At 68.4% G+C, this 22,536-nt stretch overlaps 1 protein-coding gene across 13 annotated transcripts in view; it reads left to right on the plus strand.

Annotated features, from left to right (window-relative positions):
• The first annotated feature begins 3,285 nt into the window (after positions 1-3,285).
• The window catches only part of LOC125452761 (pumilio homolog 2-like), a 133,514-nt gene continuing 114,263 nt past the window's right edge, over positions 3,286-22,536 (plus strand). For all 13 annotated transcript variants that reach the window (XM_048531574.2, XM_059645639.1, XM_059645638.1 and 10 more), the window contains exon 1: positions 3,286-3,422. The gene's annotated coding sequence lies outside the window, so the exon portion shown is untranslated. The remainder of the gene's footprint in view (positions 3,423-22,536) is intronic.

Raw genomic sequence — 22,536 nt, forward strand, 5'->3', positions numbered from 1 at the left:
CTTATCAATCTTTTAGCATCCACCTTATCAATCTTTTAGCAGTTCCTTGCCTTTTTAAATATCAATCTTCTGACCTACATGCATCTTTGCTCAATCATGTGATTTTCCTTCATGGTTGATATTATCTTTGATTTCTTTTAATACTTGACTATGGATGACAGGTCTGTCCCATAGAATTTTCCTTACTTGTTGGAATGTATGGATGGTTAATGCCCTTGCTCGCCACAGTACACTCCACTATTCAGTACCCATACCTAGTGCCCAATTGTAGTCACAGTGTCTTTCCAGTGCCCTCCCCCATGCCAGTGCCCACTCCCAGTGCGGAACCCACAATGTCCTATCCTCGTGCTAGTGTCCCTTCCCCAGTGCTCGCTGTGCCAGTGTCTGTTGCTAGCCCTCCAGGCCATGATCTTCCCCAATGCCCCAGCGCCAGTGACTCATGTCAATGTCCTCCCATATCAATATCATAGGCAATGCCTCCTGTGCCTGTATCCTCACCAAGCCCCTGTGTTGGTGTCCTCTCCTTTATCCCCTGCTCTGATGCCTTTTTCTGTGCCACTGCTCCCCATCCCGTGAAACTTTCTGTATCAGTGCACTCCCCGGTGCCCAGTTTTCTCACAATGTTGTCTCCATGCCCCCGGTGCCTTCTTCGATCCCCAGTGTCTTCCCAAAGTCAGCAGTGCCTGTGTCATCCTCCCATGCCTTCACTGGTGCCAGTGTCCCCCACAAGTGCCCTTCCCATGCCAGTGCCCCCTCCATGCCTCAAGTGCCCACCCTGATGCCCTATTCCAGTGCCCCATGCCCTCCCCGATGCCCTATCCCAGTGCCTCCACATCCTCTCTGATGCTCTGTCCCAAACCCACCCCCATACCCCTGATTCCCTATCCCAGTGCTCCCCCCCCATGCTTCCCTGAAGTCAGGATGGACGGGGTTATGGGGGAACCGGGGCTGGATGGATGGAGGGACGGGGCCCAGCCTGCTGTCGAAGGGGGTGGGGGCAGGGCCAAAAGGAAGATTTTACAAATGAAGAACAGTATGGTAGGAACAAAAACAAAGTTGCTGGCAAAGCTCAGCAGGTCTGGCAAAACCTGTGAAGGAGAAAACGGAGTTAACGTTTCGGGTCCGGTGACCCTTCCTGGAACTGAGACCGTCTTCTGTCTAACCCCTTACTGTCCTGTTTAGACAGCATCAACTTGACAAATTGTTATGATCTCTCTACCTTGATTAGTTTGTACGGTTTTGAATTCAGCATGTGATTCCAGTCATTTGGTTCATCTCCAGCACCACCTTATTTAGTCAGCTTTCCTACTCCTCTGGTGCTGCCTGGCCTGCTGCGTACATCCAGCTCTACAACTTGTTATAACCTTACTTTGATTTTTTTGTAAGTGGTTCTCTCCTCCCCTAATCAGATTATAGGTCATCCCTTCACTGGTTATTCAAAGAAAGGACTGCTATGCATTGACCAGGGATCAAACCCACGTTTCCTGTGTCGGAAGCAAAGATTCTTCCTCCGAACTACCATGGTTATTCAGCTGTTGACACTTGACTCTCAGTCTAACACTGTTGGTCACCGGCAGATTTATAATCTGGTACTACACACACCATTTGTATGATTTTTTTGACGTCTCTGCCCTTTGATTTCGCTACCTATAAACTCTGTGCCTGTGTGCCCTGCTTTCTCACTGCACTCGGAAAGCTTGTGATTTCAAATAAACCTGCTGGACTGTAACCTAGTTAATGAAATGTGAGGCTGGATGAACACAGCAGGCCCAGCAGCATCTCAGGAGCACAAAAGCTGACGTTTCGGGCCTAGACCCTTCATCAGAGAGGGGCATGGGGTGAGGGTTCTGGAATAAATAGAGAGAGAGGGGGAGGCGGACCGAAGATGGAGAGAAAAGAAGATAGGTGGAGAGGAGAGTATAGGTGGGGAGGTAGGGAGGGGATAGGTCAGTCCAGGGAAGACGGACAGGTCAAGGAGGTGGGATGAGGTTAGTAGGTAGGAGACAGAGGTGCGGCTTGGGGTGGGAGGAAGCGATGGGTGAGAGTAAGAACAGGTTAGGGAGGCAGAGACAGGTTGGACTGGTTTTGGGATGCAGTGGGTGGAGGGGAATAGCTGGGCTGGTTGTGTGGTGCAGTGGGGGGAGGGGATGAACTGGGCTGGTTTTGGGATGCGGTGGGGGAAGGGGAGATTTTGAAGCTGGTGAAGTCCCCTTCCCCTGCAACCGCAGGAAATGCTACACTTGCCCCCACACCTCCTCCCTCACCCCTATCCCAGGCCCCAAGATGACTTTCCATATTAAGCAGAGGTTCACCTGCACATCTGCCAATGTGGTATACTGCATCCACTGTACCTGGTGTGGCTTCCTCTACATTGGGGAAACCAAGCGGAGGCTTGGAGACCGCTTTGCAGAACACCTACGCTCGGTTCGCAATAAACAACTGCACCTCCCAGTCGCAAACCGTTTCCACTCCCCCTCCCATTCTTTAGATGACATGTCCATCATGGGCGTCCTGCAGTGCCACAATGATGCCACCCGAAGGTTGCAGGAACAGCAACTCATATTCCGCTTGGGAACCCGACAGCCCAATAGCATCAATGTGAACTTCACCAGCTTCAAAATCTCCCCTTCCCCCACCCCATCCCAAAACCAGTCCAGTTCGTCCCCTGCCCCCCACAACCAGCCCAGCTCTTCCCCTCCACCCACTGCATCCCAAAACCAGTCCAACGTGTCTCTGCTTCCCTAACCTGTTCTTCCTCTCACCCATCCCTTCCTCCCACCCCAAGCCGCACCTCCATCTCCTACCTACTAACCTCATCCCACCTCCTTGACCTGTCCGTCTTCCCTGGACTGGCCTATCCCCTCCCTACCTCCCCACCTATACTCTCCTCTCCACCTATCTTCTTTTCTCTCCATCTTCGGTCCGCCTCCCCATCTCTCCCTATTTATTCCAGAACCCTCACCCCATGCCCCTCTCTGATGAAGGGTCTAGGCCTGAAACGTCAGCTTTTGTGCTCCTGAGATGCTGCTGGGCCTGCTGTGTTCATCCAGCCTCATTTTATTATATTGGATTCTCCAGCATCTGCAGTTCCCATTATTTCTAACTTGGTCGACCCTCGTCTAACATCAGCACTTCCGCGAGGGGGCGGGACTCGGTCTGGAGGCGGGACCCTGCGGGCAGTCGGGGGCGGAGTCGGCACGGGAGGTGGAGCGGGGCCATTCCGGCCTTTCCGTGGTGGGGGGGAGGGAGGAAGTGGGCGGTGTTTAGCGGTAGGGGGCGGGGCCTAGGTGGTGAGCGCGGGGATGCTGCCCGGCGCCATGTTGTTGTGGGGAAGGCGCTGAGTTTCTGTCGGAACAAAAAAAAACCCGGAGGGAAAGCCCGGCGGAGGCCGCCGGCTAGGCCGCCAACATCAGCCTGAAACTGTGAGTGTGAGCCGGCCCTCGAGCCGCGGGAACTGATACGCAGACGACCGGTGGAGAGAGAGAGCCAGCGCGCGCGCGTTTAGAAACAAAATAATGTCGGAGCCACACAAAGATCGAGGAAGAGGAGCGGGCCCCGGGTCCGGGCCGCTGCCCAGAATCAGAGTGTGCGGGGAGAAGGGCCGGGGAGCTGGCGGGGGGGGAAGAGGAGAAGTGAGGGGATTGAGAGGGGTGGAGGAGAATATGGAGGAGGACAGGACGAGAGGGGGATGGTGGGGTTTGGGGTAGGCGGGTGGGGGCGGAGCGGGGGTGTACGTTGTCGGGGATAGAACAGGGTTGGGAGGAGAAGGAGCAGGTGTGGGGGATGAGTGAAAGTAGAGGGGGAAAAGGAATGGGGGCGTGTGGGGAGGGGTGGAATGGGGGCGTGTGGGGAGGGGTGGAATGGGGGCGTGTGGGGAGGGGTGGAATGGGGGGGCAGGGGGGGTGGAATGGGGGGGCAGGGGGGGTGGAATGGGGGGGTGGAAGGGTGGAATGGGGGGCGGAATGGGGGCGTGTGGGGAGGGGGAAGGGGAGTGGGGAGGGGGAAGGGGAGTGGGGAGGGGGAAGGGGAGTGGAGGGGGGGTGGAATGGGGGGGCAGGGGGGGTGGAATGGGGGGGCAGGGGGGTTGGAGGGGCGGAATGGGGGCGTGTGGGGGTGGCGGAAGGAGGGGCGGAATGGGGGCGTGTGGAGGGGGGGAAGGAGGGGCGGAATGGGGGCGTGTGGAGGGGGGGAAGGAGGGGCGGAATGGGGGCGTGTGGAGGGGGGAAGAAGGGGCGGAAAGGGGGCGTGTGGGGGTGTTGGAATGGGGGCGTGCGGGGGGGAAGAAGTGGCGGAATGGGGGTGGCGGAAGAAGTGGCGGAATGGGGGCTTGCGGGGGGTGGCGGAAGAAGTGGCGGAATGGTGGCGTGTGGAGGGGGGGGAAGAAGGGGCGGAATGGGGGCGTGTGCAGGGGGGGGAAGAAGGGGCGGAATGGGGGCGTGTGGAGGGGGGGAAGAAGGGGCGGAATGGGGGCGTGTGGGGGGGAAGAAGGGGCGGAATGGGGGCGTGTGGAGGGGGGGAAGAAGGGGCGGAATGGGGCGTGTGGAGGGGGGGGAAGAAGGGGCGGAATGGGGGCGTGTGGAGGTGGGGGAAGAAGGGGCGTGTGGAGGGCGTGTGCAGGGGGGGGAAGAAGGGGCGGAATGGGGGCGTGTGGAGGGGGGGAAGAAGGGGCGGAATGGGGGCGTGTGGGGGGGAAGAAGGGGCGGAATGGGGGCGTGTGGAGGGGGGGAAGAAGGGGCGGAATGGGGGCGTGTGGAGGGGGGGGAAGAAGGGGCGGAATGGGGGCGTGTGGAGGTGGGGGAAGAAGGGGCGTGTGGAGGTGGGGGAAGAAGGGGCGTGTGGAGGGGGGGGAAGAAGGGGCGTGTGGAGGGGGGGGAAGAAGGGGCGTGTGGAGGGGGGGGGAAGAAGGGGCGTGTGGAGGGGGGGGGAAGAAGGGGCGTGTGGAGGGGGGGGGAAGAAGGGGCGTGTGGAGGGGGGGGAAGAAGGGGCGTGTGGAGGGGGGGGGAAGAAGGGGCGTGTGGAGGGGGGGGGAAGAAGGGGCGTGTGGAGGGGGGGGGAAGAAGGGGCGTGTGGAGGGGGGGGAAGAAGGGGCGTGTGGAGGGGGGGGGAAGAAGGGGCGTGTGGAGGGGGGGGGAAGAAGGGGCGTGTGGAGGGGGGGGAAGAAGGGGCGTGTGGAGGGGGGGGAAGAAGGGGCGTGTGGAGGGGGGGGAAGAAGGGGCGTGTGGAGGGGTTAAGAAGGGGCGTGTGGAGGGGGGGGAAGAAGGGGCGTGTGGAGGGGGGGGAAGAAGGGGCGTGTGGAGGGGGGGGAAGAAGGGGCGTGTGGAGGGGGGGGAAGAAGGGGCGTGTGGAGGGGGGGAAGAAGGGGCGTGTGGAGGGGGGGGAAGAAGGGGCGTGTGGAGGGGGGGGAAGAAGGGGCGTGTGAGGGGGGGGAAGAAGGGGCGTGTGGAGGGGGGGGAAGAAGGGGCGTGTGGAGGGGGGGGAAGAAGGGGCGTGTGGAGGGGGGGGAAGAAGGGGCGTGTGGAGGGGGGGGAAGAAGGGGCGTGTGGAGGGGGGGAAGAAGGGGCGTGTGGAGGGGGGGGAAGAAGTGGGGGAATGGGGGCGTGTGGGCGTGGCGCACTGGGGGCGTGCCGGGGGGGAAGGAGTGGGGATGTCGGGGCGTGCGGGGGGGGAAGGAGTGGGGGCATGCGGTGGGGGGAACGAGTGGGGGCGTGCGGTGGGGGCAAGGAGTTGGGGCGTGCGCAGGGGGGGGAAGGAGTGGTGCAGTGCTGGTGGGGGGAAGGAACGTTGGAGTGCTGGTGGGGGGAAGGAACGTTGGAGTGGGGGCGTGCGCAGGGGGGAAGGAGCAGTGGAGTGGGGGGGGAGGAGCGATGGAGTTGGGGCGTGCGGGGGGGGGGATGGAGTGGGGGCGTGCGGGGGGGGGGATGGAGTGGGGGCGTGCGGGGGGGGGAAGGAGTGGGGGCGTGCGGGGGGGGAAGGAGTGGTGTAGTGTGGGCATGCGGGGGGGAAGGAGTGGTGCAGTCTGGGGTTGGGGGGGGGAAGGAGCGGTGGAGTGCGTGCGTGCGGAGTGGGGAAGGAGTGGGGGCGTGCGGAGGGGGGAAGGAGCGGTGGAGTGGGGGCGTGCGGAGGTGGGAAGGAGCGGTGGAGTGTGGGCGTGCGGAGGGGTGAAGGAGCGGTGGAGTGGGGGCGTGCGGAGTTGTGAAGGAGCGGTGGAGTGGGGGCGTGCGGGGGCGGGAAGGAGCGGGGGCGTGCGGGGGGTCAAGGAGTGGGGGTGTCGGGGCGTGAGGCGGTGGGGGAAGGAGTGGTGCAGTGCTGTTGGGGGGATGGAGTGTTGGAGTGAGGGCGGGGAAGGAGTGGGGGCGTGCGGTGGCGAAGGAGTGGGGGCGTGCGGAGGGGGAAGGAGCGTTGGAGTGGGGGCGCGCGGAAGGGGAAGGAGCGGTGGATTGGGGGCGTGCGGAGTGGGGAAGGAGCGGAGGGGGGAAGGAGCAGTGGAGTGGGGGCGTGCGGAGGGGGGAAGGAGCGGTGGAGTGGGGGCGTGCGGAGGGGGGAAGGAGCGGTGGAGTGGGGGCGTGCGGAGGGGGGAAGGAGCGGTGGATTGGGGGCGTGCGGAGTGGGGAAGGAGTGGGGGCGTGCGGAGGTGGGGGAAGGAGTGGGGGCGTGCGGAGGTGGGGGAAGGAGTGGGGGCGTGCGGAGGTGGGGGAAGGAGTGGGGGCGTGCGGAGGTGGGGGAAGGAGTGGGGGTATGCGGGTGGCGGGGGGGGGAGTGGTGCAGTGCTGGGGAGTTGAGTGGGGGCGTGCGGTGGGGGGAAGGAGTGGCAGCGTGCGGCGGGGGGAAGGAGTTGGGCGTGCTGGGGGGAAGGAGCGGTGGAGTGGGGGCGTGCGGGGGGGAAGGAGCGGTGGAGTGGGGGCGTGCGGGGGGGAAGGAGCGGTGGAGTGGGGGCGTGCGGGGGGGAAGGAGCGGTGGAGTGGGGGCGTGCGGGGGGGAAGGAGTGGTGGAGTGGGGGCGTGCGCAGGGGGGGAAGGAGCGGGGGCGTGCAGCGGGGGGGAAGGTGCGGGGGAGTCGGGGTGTGCGGGGCAGGGTGAAGGAGTGGGGGTATGCGGTGGGGGGAAGGAGTGGTGCAGTCCCGGGAGGGGAAGGAGTGGAGAAGTGGGGGCGTGCGGAGGGGGCAAAGGAGTGGTGCAGTGCCGGGAGGGGAAGGAGTGGAGAAGTGGGGGCGTGCGGATGGGGCAAAGGAGTGGTGCAGTGCTGGTTGGGGGAAGGAGTGGTGGAGTGAGGGTGTGCGGGGGTGGAAGGAGTGATGGAGTGGGGACGTGCGGGGGGTGAAGGAGTGATGGAGTGGGGGCGTGCGGGGGGTGAAGGAGTGATGGAGTGGGGGCGTGCGGGGGGGGGGAGCCAAGGAGTGGTGGAGTGGCGGCGTGCCGGGGGGGGAAGCGAAGGAGTGGTGGAGTGTCGGCGTGCCGGGGGGGAAGGAGTGGGGGCGTGCGGTGTGGGGAAGGAGTGGTGCAGTGCTGGTGCAGTGCTGGTGGGTGGAAGGAGCGGTTGTGCGGAGGGCGGAAGGAGCGGTGGAGCGGGGGCATGCGGAGGGGGGAAGGAGCGGTGGAGTGGGGGCGTGCGGAGGGGGGAAGGAGCGGTGGAGTGGGGGCGTGCGCAGGGGGGATGGAGCGCTGGAGTGGGGGCGTGCGGGGGGGGAGGGAGTGGGGGCATGCGGGGAGTGGGGGCGTGCGGGGGGGGTGGGGGAGTGGGGGCGTGCGGGGGGGAAGGAGTGGTGCAGTGCTGGGGGGTGAAAGAGTGGGGGATGCGGTGGGGGGAAGGAGTGGGGGGGGTGGGGGCGAGCGGGGGGGTGAAGGAGTTGGGGTGTGCGGGGGGGGAAGGAGTGGTGCAGTGCTGCGTGGGGGGGGAAGGAGTGGGGGCATGCGGTGGGGGGAAGGAGTGGGGGCGTGCGGTGGGGGCGAGCAGTTGGGGCGTGCGCGGGGGTGGGGAAGGAGTGGTGCAGTGCTGGTGGGGGGAAGGAACGTTGGAGTGGGGGCGTGCGCAGGGGGGAAGGAGCGGTGGAGTGGGGGCGTGCGGAGGGGGGAAGGAGCGGTGGCGTGGGGGCGTGCGGGGGTGGGGTAAGGAGTGGGGGAGTGGGGGCGTGCGGAGGTGGGGGAAGGAGTGGGGGTGTGCGGGTGGGGGGTGGAGGAGTGGGGGCGTGCGGTGGGGGGAAGGAGTGGGGCGTGCGGCGGGGGAAGGAGTTGGGCGTGCTGAGGGGGGGAAGGAGTTGGGGCGTGCGCAGGGGGGGAAGGAGCGTAGAGTGGGGGCGTGCGCAGGGAGGAAGGAGCGGTGGAGTGGGGGCGTGCGCAGTGGGGAAGGAGCGGTGGAGTGGGGGGCGTGCGCAGGGGGGAAGGAGCGGTGGAGTGGGGGCGTGCGCAGGGGGAAGGAGCGGTGGAGTGGGGGCGTGCGCAGGGGGGAAGGAGCGGTGGAGTGGGGGCGTGCGCAGGGGGGAAGGAGCGGTGGAGTGGGGGCGTGCGCAGGGGGGAAGGAGCGGTGGAGTGGGGGCGTGCGCAGGGGGGAAGGAGCGGTGGAGTGGGGGCGTGCGCAGGGGGGAAGGAGCGGTGGAGTGGGGCGTGCGCAGGGGGGAAGGAGCGGTGGAGTGGGGGCGTGCGCAGGGGGGAAGGAGCGGTGGAGTGGGGGCGTGCGCAGTGGGGAAGGAGCGGTGGAGTGGGGGCGTGCGCAGTGGGGAAGGAGCGGTGGAGTGGTGGCGTGCGCAGTGGGGAAGGAGCGGTGGAGTGGGGGCGTGCGCAGGGGGGAAGGAGCGGTGGAGTTGGGGCGTGCGCAGGGGGGAAGGAGCGGTGGAGTGGGGGCGTGCGCAGGGGGGAAGGAGCGGTGGAGTGGGGGCGTGCGCAGGGGGGAAGGAGCGGTGGAGTGGGGGCGTGCGCAGGGGGGAAGGAGCGGTGGAGTGGGGGCGTGCGCAGGGGGGATGGAGCGCTGGAGTGGGGGCGTGCGGGGGGGGAACGAGTGGGGGAGTGGGGGCGTGCGGGGAGTGGGGGCGTGCGGGGGGGTGGGGGAGTGGGGGCGTGCGGGGGGGAAGGAGTGGTGCAGTGCTGGGGGGTGAAAGAGTGGGGGCGTGCGGTGGGGGGAAGGAGTGGGGGGGTGGGGGCGAGCGGGGGGGTGAAGGAGTTGGGGTGTGCGGGGGGGGAAGGAGTGGTGCAGTGCTGGGTGGGGGGGGAAGGAGTGGGGGCATGCGGTGGGGGGAAGGAGTGGGGGCGTGCGGTGGGGGCGAGCAGTTGGGGCGTGCGCGGGGGTGGGGGAAGGAGTGGTGCAGTGCTGGTTTGGGGAAGGAACGTTGGAGTGGGGGCGTGCGCAGGGGGGAAGGAGCGGTGGGAGTGGGGGCATGCGCAGGGGGAAGGTGCGGTGGAGTGGGGGCGTGCGGAGGGATAAATGAGCGGTGGAGTGGGGGCGTGCGGAGGGGGGAAGGAGCGGTGGCGTGGGGGCGTGCGGGGGGGGTAAGGAGTGGGGGAGTGGGGGCGTGCGGAGGTGGGGGAAGGAGTGGGGGTGTGTGGGTGGGCGGTGGAGGAGTGGGGGCGTGCGGTGGGGGGAAGGAGTGGGGGCGTGCGGCGGGGGGAAGGAGTTGGGGCGTGCGCAGGGGGGGAAGGAGCGGTAGAGTGGGGGCGTGCGCAGGGAGGAAGGAGCGGTGGAGTGGGGGCGTTCGCAGGGGGTAACGAGCGGTGGAGTGGGGGCGTGCGCAGGGGGGAAGGAGCGGTGGAGTGGGGGCGTGCGCAGCGGGGAAGGAGCGGTGGAGTGGGGGCGTGCGCAGGGGGGAAGGAGCGGTGGAGTGGGGGCGTGCGCAGGGGGGAAGGAGCGGTGGAGTGGGGGCGTGCGCAGGGGGGAAGGAGCGGTGGAGTGGGGGCGTGCGGGGGGGGAAGGAGCGGTGGAGTGGGGGCGTGCGCAGGGGGGAAGGAGCGGTGGAGTGGGGGCGTGCGCAGGGGGGAAGGAGCGGTGGAGTGGGGGCGTGCGCAGGGGGAAGGTGCGGTGGAGTGGGGGCGTGCGGAGGGATAAATGAGCGGTGGAGTGGGGGCGTGCGGAGGGGGGAAGGAGCGGTGGTGTGGGGGCGTGCGGGGGGGGTAAGGAGTGGGGGAGTGGGGGCGTGCGGAGGTGGGGGAAGGAGTGGGGGTGTGTGGGTGGGCGGTGGAGGAGTGGGGGCGTGCGGCGGGGGGAAGGAGTGGGGGCGTGCGGCGGGGGGAAGGAGTTGGGCGTGCTGAGGGGGGGGAAGGAGTTGGGGCGTGCGCAGGGGGGGAAGGTGCGGGGGAGTCGGGGCGTGCGGGGCAGGGTGGAAGGAGTGGGGGTATGCGGTGGGGGGAAGGAGTGGTGCAGTCCCGGGAGGGGAAGGAGTGGAGAAGTGGGGGCGTGCGGAGGGGGCAAAGGAGTGGTGCAGTGCCGGGAGGGGAAGGAGTGGAGAAGTGGGGGCGTGCGGATGGGGCAAAGGAGTGGTGCAGTGCTGGTTGGGGGAAGGAGTGGTGGAGTGAGGGTGTGCGGGGGTGGAAGGAGTGATGGAGTGGGGACGTGCGGGGGGTGAAGGAGTGGTGGAGTGGGGGCGTGCGGGGGGCAAGGAGTGGTGGAGTGGGGGCGTGCGGGGGGCAAGGAGTGGTGGAGTGGGGGCGTGCGGGGGGCAAGGAGTGGTGGAGTGGGGGCGTGCGGGGGGCAAGGAGTGGTGGAGTGGGGGCGTGCGCAGGGGGGAAGGAGCGGGGGCGTGCAGCGGGGGGGAAGGTGCGGGGGAGTCGGGGCGTGCGGGGCAGGGTGGAAGGAGTGGGGGTATGCGGTGGGGGGAAGGAGTGGTGCAGTCCCGGGAGGGGAAGGAGTGGAGAAGTGGGGGCGTGCGGAGGGGGCAAAGGAGTGGTGCAGTGCCGGGAGGGGAAGGAGTGGAGAAGTGGGGGCGTGCGGATGGGGCAAAGGAGTGGTGCAGTGCTGGTTGGGGGAAGGAGTGGTGGAGTGAGGGTGTGCGGGGGTGGAAGGAGTGATGGAGTGGGGACGTGCGGGGGGTGAAGGAGTGATGGAGTGGGGGCGTGCGGGGGGTGAAGGAGTGATGGAGTGGGGGCGTGCGGGGGGGGGGAGCCAAGGAGTGGTGGAGTGGCGGCGTGCCGGGGGGGGAAGCGAAGGAGTGGTGGAGTGTCGGCGTGCCGGGGGGGGAAGGAGTGGGGGCGTGCGGTGTGGGGAAGGAGTGGTGCAGTGCTGGTGCAGTGCTGGTGGGTGGAAGGAGCGGTTGTGCGGAGGGCGGAAGGAGCGGTGGAGGGGGGAAGGAGCGGTGGAGTGGGGGCGTGCGGAGGGGGGAAGGAGCGGTGGAGTGGGGGCGTGCGCAGGGGGGATGGAGCGCTGGAGTGGGGGCGTGCGGGGGGGGAGGGAGTGGGGGCATGCGGGGAGTGGGGGCGTGCGGGGGGGGTGGGGGAGTGGGGGCGTGCGGAGGTGGGGGAAGGAGTGGGGGTGTGCGGGTGGGGGGTGGAGGAGTGGGGGCGTGCGGTGGGGGGAAGGAGTGGGGGCGTGCGGCGGGGGGAAGGAGTTGGGCGTGCTGAGGGGGGGAAGGAGTTGGGGCGTGCGCAGGGGGGGAAGGAGCGGTAGAGTGGGGGCGTGCGCAGGGAGGAAGGAGCGGTGGAGTGGGGGCGTGCGCAGTGGGGAAGGAGCGGTGGAGTGGGGGCGTGCGCAGGGGGGAAGGAGCGGTGGAGTGGGGGCGTGCGCAGGGGGGGAAGGAGCGGTGGAGTGGGGGCGTGCGCAGGGGGGAAGGAGCGGTGGAGTGGGGGCGTGCGCAGGGGGGAAGGAGCGGTGGAGTGGGGGCGTGCGCAGGGGGGAAGGAGCGGTGGAGTGGGGGCGTGCGCAGGGGGGAAGGAGCGGTGGAGTGGGGGCGTGCGCAGGGGGGAAGGAGCGCTGGAGTGGGGGCGTGCGCAGGGGGGAAGGAGCGGTGGAGTGGGGGCGTGCGCAGGGGGGATGGAGCGCTGGAGTGGGGGCGTGCGGGGGGGGAACGAGTGGGGGAGTGGGGGCGTGCGGGGAGTGGGGGCGTGCGGGGGGGTGGGGGAGTGGGGGCGTGCGGGGGGGAAGGAGTGGTGCAGTGCTGGGGGGGTGAAAGAGTGGGGGCGTGCGGTGGGGGGAAGGAGTGGGGGGGTGGGGGCGAGCGGGGGGGTGAAGGAGTTGGGGTGTGCGGGGGGGGGAAGGAGTGGTGCAGTGCTGGGTGGGGGGGGAAGGAGTGGGGGCATGCGGTGGGGGGAAGGAGTGGGGGCGTGCGGTGGGGGCGAGCAGTTGGGGCGTGCGCGGGGGTGGGGAAGGAGTGGTGCAGTGCTGGTTTGGGGAAGGAACGTTGGAGTGGGGGCGTGCGCAGGGGGGAAGGAGCGGTGGAGTGGGGGCATGCGCAGGGGGAAGGTGCGGTGGAGTGGGGGCGTGCGGAGGGATAAATGAGCGGTGGAGTGGGGGCGTGCGGAGGGGGCAAGGAGCGGTGGCGTGGGGGCGTGCGGGGGGGGTAAGGAGTGGGGGAGTGGGGGCGTGCGGAGGTGGGGGAAGGAGTGGGGGTGTGTGGGTGGGCGGTGGAGGAGTGGGGGCGTGCGGTGGGGGGAAGGAGTGGGGGCGTGCGGCGGGGGGAAGGAGTTGGGGCGTGCGCAGGGGGGGAAGGAGCGGTAGAGTGGGGGCGTGCGCAGGGAGGAAGGAGCGGTGGAGTGGGGGCGTTCGCAGGGGGTAACGAGCGGTGGAGTGGGGGCGTGCGCAGGGGGGAAGGAGCGGTGGAGTGGGGGCGTGCGCAGCGGGGAAGGAGCGGTGGAGTGGGGGCGTGCGCAGGGGGGAAGGAGCGGTGGAGTGGGGGCGTGCGCAGGGGGGAAGGAGCGGTGGAGTGGGGGCGTGCGCAGGGGGGAAGGAGCGGTGGAGTGGGGGCGTGCGCAGGGGGGAAGGAGCGGTGGAGTGGGGGGCGTGCGCAGGGGGGAAGGAGCGGTGGAGTGGGGGCGTGCGCAGGGGGGAAGGAGCGGTGGAGTGGGGGCGTGCGCAGGGGGAAGGTGCGGTGGAGTGGGGGCGTGCGGAGGGATAAATGAGCGGTGGAGTGGGGGCGTGCGGAGGGGGGAAGGAGCGGTGGTGTGGGGGCGTGCGGGGGGGGTAAGGAGTGGGGGAGTGGGGGCGTGCGGAGGTGGGGGAAGGAGTGGGGGTGTGTGGGTGGGCGGTGGAGGAGTGGGGGCGTGCGGCGGGGGGAAGGAGTGGGGGCGTGCGGCGGGGGGAAGGAGTTGGGCGTGCTGAGGGGGGGGAAGGAGTTGGGGCGTGCGCAGGGGGGGAAGGTGCGGGGGAGTCGGGGCGTGCGGGGCAGGGTGGAAGGAGTGGGGGTATGCGGTGGGGGGAAGGAGTGGTGCAGTCCCGGGAGGGGAAGGAGTGGAGAAGTGGGGGCGTGCGGAGGGGGCAAAGGAGTGGTGCAGTGCCGGGAGGGGAAGGAGTGGAGAAGTGGGGGCGTGCGGATGGGGCAAAGGAGTGGTGCAGTGCTGGTTGGGGGAAGGAGTGGTGGAGTGAGGGTGTGCGGGGGTGGAAGGAGTGATGGAGTGGGGACGTGCGGGGGGTGAAGGAGTGATGGAGTGGGGGCGTGCGGGGGGTGAAGGAGTGATGGAGTGGGGGCGTGCGGGGGGGGGGAGCCAAGGAGTGGTGGAGTGGCGGCGTGCCGGGGGGGGAAGCGAAGGAGTGGTGGAGTGTCGGCGTGCCGGGGGGGGAAGGAGTGGGGGCGTGCGGTGTGGGGAAGGAGTGGTGCAGTGCTGGTGCAGTGCTGGTGGGTGGAAGGAGCGGTTGTGCGGAGGGCGGAAGGAGCGGTGGAGGGGGGAAGGAGCGGTGGAGTGGGGGCGTGCGGAGGGGGGAAGGAGCGGTGGAGTGGGGGCGTGCGCAGGGGGGATGGAGCGCTGGAGTGGGGGCGTGCGGGGGGGGAGGGAGTGGGGGCATGCGGGGAGTGGGGGCGTGCGGGGGGGGTGGGGGAGTGGGGGCGTGCGGAGGTGGGGGAAGGAGTGGGCGTGTGCGGGTGGGGGGTGGAGGAGTGGGGGCGTGCGGTGGGGGGAAGGAGTGGGGGCGTGCGGCGGGGGGAAGGAGTTGGGCGTGCTGAGGGGGGGAAGGAGTTGGGGCGTGCGCAGGGGGGGAAGGAGCGGTAGAGTGGGGGCGTGCGCAGGGAGGAAGGAGCGGTGGAGTGGGGGCGTGCGCAGTGGGGAAGGAGCGGTGGAGTGGGGGCGTGCGCAGGGGGGAAGGAGCGGTGGAGTGGGGGCGTGCGCAGGGGGGGAAGGAGCGGTGGAGTGGGGGCGTGCGCAGGGGGGAAGGAGCGGTGGAGTGGGGGCGTGCGCAGGGGGGAAGGAGCGGTGGAGTGGGGGCGTGCGCAGGGGGGAAGGAGCGGTGGAGTGGGGGCGTGCGCAGGGGGGAAGGAGCGGTGGAGTGGGGGCGTGCGCAGGGGGGAAGGAGCGCTGGAGTGGGGGCGTGCGCAGGGGGGAAGGAGCGGTGGAGTGGGGGCGTGCGCAGGGGGGATGGAGCGCTGGAGTGGGGGCGTGCGGGGGGGGAACGAGTGGGGGAGTGGGGGCGTGCGGGGAGTGGGGGCGTGCGGGGGGGTGGGGGAGTGGGGGCGTGCGGGGGGGAAGGAGTGGTGCAGTGCTGGGGGGGTGAAAGAGTGGGGGCGTGCGGTGGGGGGAAGGAGTGGGGGGGTGGGGGCGAGCGGGGGGGTGAAGGAGTTGGGGTGTGCGGGGGGGGGAAGGAGTGGTGCAGTGCTGGGTGGGGGGGGAAGGAGTGGGGGCATGCGGTGGGGGGAAGGAGTGGGGGCGTGCGGTGGGGGCGAGCAGTTGGGGCGTGCGCGGGGGTGGGGAAGGAGTGGTGCAGTGCTGGTTTGGGGAAGGAACGTTGGAGTGGGGGCGTGCGCAGGGGGGAAGGAGCGGTGGAGTGGGGGCATGCGCAGGGGGAAGGTGCGGTGGAGTGGGGGCGTGCGGAGGGATAAATGAGCGGTGGAGTGGGGGCGTGCGGAGGGGGCAAGGAGCGGTGGCGTGGGGGCGTGCGGGGGGGGTAAGGAGTGGGGGAGTGGGGGCGTGCGGAGGTGGGGGAAGGAGTGGGGGTGTGTGGGTGGGCGGTGGAGGAGTGGGGGCGTGCGGTGGGGGGAAGGAGTGGGGGCGTGCGGCGGGGGGAAGGAGTTGGGGCGTGCGCAGGGGGGGAAGGAGCGGTAGAGTGGGGGCGTGCGCAGGGAGGAAGGAGCGGTGGAGTGGGGGCGTTCGCAGGGGGTAACGAGCGGTGGAGTGGGGGCGTGCGCAGGGGGGAAGGAGCGGTGGAGTGGGGGCGTGCGCAGCGGGGAAGGAGCGGTGGAGTGGGGGCGTGCGCAGGGGGGAAGGAGCGGTGGAGTGGGGGCGTGCGCAGGGGGGAAGGAGCGGTGGAGTGGGGGCGTGCGCAGGGGGGAAGGAGCGGTGGAGTGGGGGCGTGCGCAGGGGGGAAGGAGCGGTGGAGTGGGGGCGTGCGCAGGGGGGAAGGAGCGGTGGAGTGGGGGCGTGCGCAGGGGGGAAGGAGCGGTGGAGTGGGGGCGTGCGCAGGGGGAAGGTGCGGTGGAGTGGGGGCGTGCGGAGGGATAAATGAGCGGTGGAGTGGGGGCGTGCGGAGGGGGGAAGGAGCGGTGGTGTGGGGGCGTGCGGGGGGGGTAAGGAGTGGGGGAGTGGGGGCGTGCGGAGGTGGGGGAAGGAGTGGGGGTGTGTGGGTGGGCGGTGGAGGAGTGGGGGCGTGCGGCGGGGGGAAGGAGTGGGGGCGTGCGGCGGGGGGAAGGAGTTGGGCGTGCTGAGGGGGGGGAAGGAGTTGGGGCGTGCGCAGGGGGGGAAGGAGCGGTAGAGTGGGGGCGTGCGCAGGGAGGAAGGAGCGGTGGAGTGGGGGCGTTCGCAGGGGGTAACGAGCGGTGGAGTGGGGGCGTGCGCATGGGGTAACGAGCGGTGGAGTGGGGGCGTGCGCAGGGGGGAAGGAGCGGTGGAGTGGGGGCGTGCGCAGGGGGGAAGGAGCGGTGGAGTGGGGGCGTGCGCAGGGGGGAAGGAGCGGTGGAGCGGGGGCGTGCGCAGGGGGGAAGGAGCGGTGGAGCGGGGGCGTGCGCAGGGGGGAAGGAGCGGTGGAGGGGGGGCGTGCGCAGGGGGGAAGGAGCGGTGGAGCGGGGGCGTGCGCAGGGGGGAAGGAGCGGTGGAGCGGGGGCGTGCGCAGCGGGGAAGGAGCGGTGGAGCGGGGGCGTGCGCAGGGGGGAAGGAGCGGTGGAGCGGGGGCGTGCTAGGTGGGAAAGAGCGATTGAGCGGGGGCGTGCGGAGGGGGGAAAGAGCGGTGGAGCGGGAGCGTGCGCAAGGGGTATGGAGCGGGGGCGTGCGGAGGTGGGAAGGTGCGGTGGAGTGGGGGCGTGCGCAGGGGGGAAGGAGCGGGGGCGTGCGGAGGTGGGAAGGAGCGGTGGAGTGGGAGCGTGCGGTGGGGGGAAGGAGCGGTGGAGTGGGGGCGTGCGGTGGGGGGAAGGATTGGTGCAGTGCTGGGGGTGGAAGGAGTGGAGGAGTGGGAGCGTGCGGAGGGGGGAATGAGCGGAGGCGTGCGCAGGGGGTATGGAGCGGTGGAGCAGGGCCGTGTGCAGTGGGGAAGGAGCGGTGGAGCGGAGGCGTGCGCAGGGGTTATGGAGCGGTGGAGCAGGGGCGTGCGCAGGGGTGAAGGAGCGATGGAGTGGGGGCGTGCGGTGGGGGGAAGGAGTGGTGCAGTGCTGGTGGGGGGAAGGAGTGGGGGCGTGCGGCGGGGGGAAGGAGTGGGGGTGTGCGGCGGGGGGAAGGAGTTGGGCGTGCTGGGGGGTGAAGGAGTGGGGGCGTTCGGAGGGATGAATGAGCGGTGGGGTGGGGGCGTGTGCAGGGGGGAAGGAGTGGTGCAGTGCTGGTGGGCGGAAGGAGCGGGGGCGTGCGGAGTGCAGAAGGAGCGGGGGCGTGCGGAGTGCGGAAGGAGCGGTGGCGTGCGGAGGGGGGAAGGAGTGGTGGAGCGGGGGCGTGCTAGGTGGGGTGGAGCGGTGGCGTGCGGAGGGGGGAAGGAGCGGTGGAGCGGGGGCGTGCTAGGTGGGAAAGAGCGGTGGAGCGGGGGCGTGCGGAGGGGGGAAAGAGCGGTGGAGCGGGAGCGTGCGCAGGGGGTATGGAGCGGGGGCGTGCGCAGGGGAGAAGGAGCGGTGGCGCGGGGGCGTGCGCAGGGGGGAAGGAGCGGGGGCGTGCGGAGGTGGGAAGGAGCGGTGGTGTGGGGGCGTGCGGTGGGGGGAAGGTGCGGTGGAGTGGGGGCGTGCGGTGGGGGGAAGGATTGGTGCAGTGCTGGGGGTGGAAGGAGTGGAGGAGTGGGAGCGTGCGGAGGGCGGAAGGAGCGGTGGGGAAGGAGCGGCGGAGCGGGGGCGTGCGCGGTGGGGGGTAGGAGCGGCGGTGTGTGCGGGGGGGAAGGAGCGGGGGCGTGCGCGGGGGGGAAGGAGCGGTGGAGCGGGGGCGTGCGCGGGGTGGAAGGAGCGGTGGATCGGGGGTGTGCGCGGGGTTGATGGAGCGGCGGAGCGGGTGCGTGCGCGGCGGGGATGGAGCGGCGGAGCGGGGGCGTGCGCTGGGGGAGCGAAGGAGTGCGGGTATGCTGGGGTGGGATGGATTGGTGCAGTGCGGTGGGGGGGGAAGGAGCGGTGGAGTGGTGGGGGAGAAGGGGTGGAATATGGGCGTGGATTGGTGGGGGAGAAGGGGTGGAATGGGGGCGTGGAATGGTGGGGGAGAAGGGGTGGAATGGGGGCGTGGAATGGTGGGGGAGAAGGGTTGGAATGGGGGCGTGGAATGGTCGGGGAGAAGGGTTGGAATGTGGTGGGGAGAAGGGTTGGAATGGTGGCGTGGAATTGGGGGGAGAAGTGGTGGAATGGGGGAGAAGTGGTGCAATGGGTGGAGAAGGGGTGGATTCGGGGGGAGAAGGGGTTGAATGATGGTGTGGAATGGGGGAGAAGGGGTGGAATGGGAGGTTCGAATGGGTGCGTGGAATAGCGGGGGAGAAGGGGTGGAATGGTGGCGTGGAATGTGGGGGGAGAAGGGGTGGAATGGGGGCGTGGAATGTTGGGGGAGAAGTGGTGGAATAGGGGCGTGGAATTGGGGGGAGAAGTGGTGGAATGGGGGCGTGGAATGGCGGCTTGGAATTGGGGGGTGTTGGGGTGCAATGGGGGCATGGAATTTGGGGGTGAAGGTGTTGAATGGTTGCGTGGAATGGGGGCTTGGAATAGTGGGGGAGAAGAGGTGGAATGGGGACGTGGAATGGCGGGTTGCAGGGGTGGAATGGGGACATGGAATGGCGGGAGCGGTGCGTGGAAAGGAGGGGAGAAGGGGTTGAACGGGCGCATGGAATGGGGGTGTGGAATTGGGGGGAGGGAAGGGGTGGAATGGCGGGGGGCGAAGGGGTGGAATGGGGGTGTGGAATGGGGCGGGGAGAAGGGGTGGAATGGGGGGGGACAAGGGGTGGAATAGGGGTGTGGAATGGGGGGGGACAAGGGGTGGAATGGGGGTGTGGAATGGGGGGGGAGAAGGGGGTGGAATGGGGGGGGGGAGAAAGGGTGGAATGGGGGGGGAGAAGGGGTGGAATGGGGGTGTGGAATGGGGGGGGAGAAGGGGTGGAATGGGGGTGTGGAATGGGGGGGGAGAAGGGGTGGAATGGGGGTGTGGAATGGGGGGGGAGAAGGGGTGGAATGGGGGTGTGGAATGGGGGGGGAGAAGGGGTGGAATGGGGGGGAGAAGGGGTGGAATGGGGGTGTGGAATGGGGGGGGAGAAGGGGTGGAATGGGGGGGAGAAGGGGTGGAATGGGGGGGAGAAGGGGTGGAATGGGGGGGGAGAAGGGGTGGAATGGGGGGGGAGAAGGGGTGGAATGGGGGTGTGGAATCGGGGGGGGAGAAGGGGTGGAATGGGGGTGTGGAATCGGGGGGGGAGAAGGGGTGGAATGGGGGTGTGGAATCGGGGGGGGAGAAGGGGTGGAATGGGGGTGTGGAATCGGGGGGGGAGAAGGGGTGGAATGGGGGTGTGGAATCGGGGGGGGAGAAGGGGTGGAATGGGGGTGTGGAATCGGGGGGGGAGAAGGGGTGGAATGGGGGTGTGGAATCGGGGGGGGAGAAGGGGTGGAATGGGGGTGTGGAATCGGGGGGGGAGAAGGGGTGGAATGGGGGTGTGGAATCGGGGGGGGAGAAGGGGTGGAATGGGGGTGTGGAATCGGGGGGGGAGAAGGGGTGGAATGGGGGTGTGGAATCGGGGGGGGAGAAGGGGTGGAATGGGGGTGTGGAATCGGGGGGGGAGAAGGGGTGGAATGGGGGTGTGGAATTGGGGGGGGAGAAGGGGTGGAATGGGGGTGTGGAATTGGGGGGGGAGAAGGGGTGGAATGGGGGTGTGGAATTGGGGGGGGAGAAGGGGTGGAATGGGGGTGTGGAATGGGGGGGGAGAAGGGGTGGAATGGGGGGGGGAGAAGGGGTGGAATGGGGGTGTGGAATGGGGGGCAGAGAAGGGGTGGAATGGGGGGGTGGAATGGGGGTGTGGAATGGTGGAGGAGAAGGGGTGGAATGGGGGTGTGGAATGGTGGGGGAGAAGGGTTGGAATGGGGGTGTGGAATGGTGGGGGAGAAGGGGTGGAATGGGGGGGAGAAGGGGTGGAATGGGGGTGTGGAATGGTGGGGGAGAAGGGGTGGAATGGGGGTGGAGAAGGGGTGGAATGGGGGTGTGGAATGGTGGGGGGAGAAGGGATGGAATGGGGGTGTGGAATGGGGGTGGAATGGGGGGGTGGGAGGGGGGGTGGAATGGGGGGGAGAAGGGGTGGAATGGGGGGGTGGAATGGGGGGGGAGAAGGGGTGGAATGGGGGGGAGAGAAGGGGTGGAATGGGGGGGGAGAAGGGGTGGAATGGAGGGGTGGAATGGGGGGGAGAGAAGGGGTGGAATGGGGGGGAGAAGGGGTGGAATGGGGGGGTGGAATGGGGGGGAGAGAAGGGGTGGAATGGGGGGGGAGAAGGGGTGGAATGGGGGTGTGGAATGGGGGGGGAGAAGGGGTGGAATGGGGGTGTAGAAGGGGTGGAATGGGGGTGTAGAATGGGGGGGTGGAATGGGGGTGTGGAATGGGGGGGTGGAATGGGGGTGTGGAATGGGGGGTGCGGAGAAGGGGTGGAATGGGGGTGTGGAATGGGGGGGGCGGAGAAAGGGTGTGGAATGGGGGGGGCGGAGAAGGGGTGGAATGGGGGTGTGGAATGGGGGGGGCGGAGAAGGGGTGTGGAATGGGGGGTGCGGAGAAGGGGTGGAATGGGGGTGTGGAATGGGGGGGGCGGAGAAGGGGTGGAATGGGGGTGTGGAATGGTGGGGGAGAAGGGGTGGAATGGTGGGGGAGAAGGGTTGGAATGGGGGTGTGGAATGGTGGGGGAGAAGGGTTGGAATGGGGTTGTGGAATGGGGGGGGGAGTAGGGGTGGAATGGGGTTGTGGAATGGGGGGGGGAGTGGGGGTGTGGAATGGTGGGGGAGAAGGGGTGGAATGTGGGGGAGAAGGGATGGAATGGGGGTGGGAGAAGGGGTGGAATGGGGGTGTGGAATGGTGGGGGAGAAGAGGTGGAATGGGTGTGTGGAATGGTGGGGAGAAGGGGTGGAATGGGGGTGGGAGAAGGGGTGGAATGGGGGTGTGGAATGGGGGGGGAGAACGGGTGGAATGGGGGTGTGGAATGGTGGGGGAGAAGGGGTGGAATGGGGGTGTGGAATGGGGGTGGGAGAAGGGGTGGAATGGCGGGGGAGAAGGGGTGGAATGGCGGGGGAGAAGGGGTGGAATGGGGGGGGAGAAGGGGTGGAATGGGGGGGAGAAGGGGTGGAATGGGGGGGAGAAGGGGTGGAATGGTGGGGGGAGAAGGGGTGGAATGGGGGTGGGGAATGGTGGGGGGAGAAGGGGTGGAATGGGGGTGTGGAATGGTGGGGGGAGAAGGGGTGGAATGGGGGTGTGGAATGGGGGTGGAGAAGGGGTGGAATGGGGGTGTGGAATGGTGGGGGGAGAAGGGATGGAATGGGGGGGTGGAATGGGCGGGGGAGAAGGGGTGGAATGGGGGGGGAGAAGGGGTGGAATGGGGGGGGAGAAGGGGTGGAATGGGGGTGTTGGAATGGGGGGGGGAGAAGGGGTGGAATGGGGGGGGAGAAGGGGTGGAATGGGGGTGTTGAATTGGGGGGGGAGAAGGGGTGGAATGGGGGGGAGAAGGGGTGGAATGGTGGGGTGGAATGGTCGGGGGAGAAGGCGTCGAATGGTGGGGGTGGAATGTGGGGGGAGAACTGGTGGAATGGGGGTGTGGAATTGGGGGGGGGGAGAAGGGGTGGAATGGGGGGGGAGAAGGGGTGGAATGGTGGGGTGGAATGGTCGGGGGAGAAGGGGTCGAATGGTGGGGGTGGAATGGGGGGGGAGAACTGGTGGAATGGGGGTGTGGAATTTGGGGGGGGGGGAGAAGGGGTGGAATGGGGGGGAGAAGTGGTGGAATGGGGGTGTGGAATTGTGGGGGTGGAATGGGGGTGTGGAATTGGGGAGGGAGAAGGGGTGGAATGGGTGTGTGGAATTGGTGGGGGAGAAGGGGTGGTATGGGGGTGTGGAATTGGGGGGGGGAGAAGGGGTGGAATGGGGGTGTGGAATGGTGGGGGAGAAGGGTTGGAATGGGGGTGTGGAATGGTGGGGGAGAAGGGGTGGAATGGGGGGGAGAAGGGGTGGAATGGGGGTGTGGAATGGTGGGGGAGAAGGGGTGGAATGTGGGGGGAGAAGGGATGGAATGGGGGTGGGAGAAGGGGTGGAATGGGGGTGTGGAATGGTGGGGGAGAAGAGGTGGAATGGGTGTGTGGAATGGTGGGGAGAAGGGGTGGAATGGGTGTGTGGAATGGTGGGGAGAAGGGGTGGAATGGGGGTGGGAGAAGGGGTGGAATGGGGCAGGAGAAGGGGTGGAATGGGGGTGTGGAATGGGGGGGGAGAAGGGGTGGAATGGGGGTGTGGAATGGTGGGGGAGAAGGGGTGGAATGGGTGTGTGGAATGGTGGGGGAGAAGGGATGGAATGGGGGTGTGGAATGGGGGTGGGAGAAGGGGTGGAATGGTGGGGGAGAAGGGGTGGAATGGGGGGGAGAAGGGGTGGAATGGTGGGGGGAGAAGGGGTGGAATGGTGGGGGGAGAAGGTGTGGAATGGTGGGGGGAGAAGGGGTGGAATGGGGGTGGAGAAGGGGTGGAATGGGGGTGTGGAATGGTGGGGGGAGAAGGGATGGAATGGGGGTGTGGAATGGGGGTGGAATGGGGGGGTGGGAGGGGGGGTGGAATGGGGGGGAGAAGGGGTGGAATGGGGGGGTGGAATGGGGGGGGAGAAGGGGTGGAACGGGGGGGGAGAAGGGGTGGAATGGAGGGGTGGAATGGGGGGGAGAGAAGGGGTGGAATGGGGGGGAGAAGGGGTGGAATGGGGGGGTGGAATGGGGGGGAGAGAAGGGGTGGAATGGGGGGGGAGAAGGGGTGGAATGGGGGTGTGGAATGGGGGGGGAGAAGGGGTGGAATGGGGGTGTAGAAGGGGTGGAATGGGGGTGTAGAATGGGG

The sequence above is a fragment of the Stegostoma tigrinum genome, chromosome 4 (genome assembly GCF_030684315.1).
Source record: "Stegostoma tigrinum isolate sSteTig4 chromosome 4, sSteTig4.hap1, whole genome shotgun sequence".
NCBI lineage: Eukaryota > Metazoa > Chordata > Chondrichthyes > Orectolobiformes > Stegostomatidae > Stegostoma > Stegostoma tigrinum.